The sequence below is a fragment of the Ixodes scapularis genome, unplaced genomic scaffold (assembly GCF_016920785.2).
Source record: "Ixodes scapularis isolate PalLabHiFi unplaced genomic scaffold, ASM1692078v2 PGA_scaffold3__209_contigs__length_174095766, whole genome shotgun sequence".
In the NCBI taxonomy this organism is placed as follows: Eukaryota; Metazoa; Arthropoda; class Arachnida; order Ixodida; family Ixodidae; genus Ixodes; species Ixodes scapularis.
In genome coordinates this window covers 144,339,607-144,341,043 of record NW_024609868.1, presented here as the reverse complement: position 1 = coordinate 144,341,043, position 1,437 = coordinate 144,339,607, and positions in this window count along the sequence as shown.

Below are 1,437 nucleotides of genomic sequence, written 5' to 3'. Positions count from 1 at the left end.
CACTACTTATGATGAAAATATTAATATTGTCAATGTGTTCCTATATTGATGGATGTAGGCCAGTCAATATTTCGCAATACGTACAAATAGTTTCCCGTTCATAAGAGAAATATTTATGTATATCTCATCAGTGCTAAGAATAAAGTTGCTCGACTTAGAGGTTTGCAAGTGCGTGAGATCGACCATAAAGTTTAACAACTCATATTACTTGCTTGAGGCTCAAATATATTTAAGAGTTTGGAGCTGCATGTTTTGTGGCTTATTGTACTTTAATGTATGTAGTCATTTGACGGATGTAGACGAGCTTTAGTACTTAGCCTTCTCACCGCTGTCTGGGAAGTTTCGTGGCAAGCCAACAAAAAATACCAACATTTTCTCTGTATTATCAACGTTTACTGCAAAATATTCAATAACACTCACTCAGACATTTTTAACGGCTGGCATTATGCTTAAATTGAAAGTACTATGATTACACAGAGACGGAAGAGGAAATTAGAGTAAATGACATAACCAATAAGGAAATGTGACACTAGACGAGCATAATTCATTGGCTGGGTGTCAAAGCGAACATAGTATATATCTATAACTCGAATTCATTAATTTAATCAGTAATCTGCAAATGTACAAATAGAGGCAACAGAAAACGGTGTATTCCCACAAAAAAAAAAAAAAAAAAAAAACGCTCTTCTGTCCGGCTGACGTCAACCAGGTCGCTCCCGCTCTCGCGTCAGCAAATATTCCATGAGGCGAAACCGGCAACCGCCGGGTTAGGAGCCCGCCTTGGGCTGTTTTGGCAAGTTCGAACACGGCTGCGTAGCGCCTTCCCAATATCTTGGCACCGCCACGAATTTGCCGCTCTGGAAGGAAAGGAGGCGAATCCAACTTGCCTTCTCTCTCTCTCTCTCCCTCTCTCTCTCTCTCTTTATCTCTCTCTTGTTCTAATCGAAAGTGTTTTCTTCTCCTCTTCTTCCTCACTCAAACGTTTGTGTGATCACTGACGTCACGGGGGAAAGTCGTTCTGATCGGACTTCTAAACCCCCCCATGGGGCGATCCAGGAATTCTGGTCATTGTGCGCCCGAACCCCTCCCCACTTTTCGCGAGAGTGAATACAATGACGTCATAAGATCACGTGACTATTTGCCTACGCTACGCATCTCCGGATATAATAAAGCGTGGCGCCCCGCGAAGTTTTCAGATGGTGCTGTGATCTCATTTCAAGAAACGGACCAGCGTCCCATTCAGTGCGCGACTATAGTGAAAAGACAACTTCCTGCGTAAGACGTTTGATGGTCTTGAGAGATCTTATGTCCTCAATAATTAGAGGAGTGTAGTATCGAGACCGAGACCGCCCCCAGAATATTTAAAAATAAACTTCCGGTGCTGCGAAAATAACTTTCTTAGTAGGTGTCTTATGCGAACTTAATAAGCCCATCAGC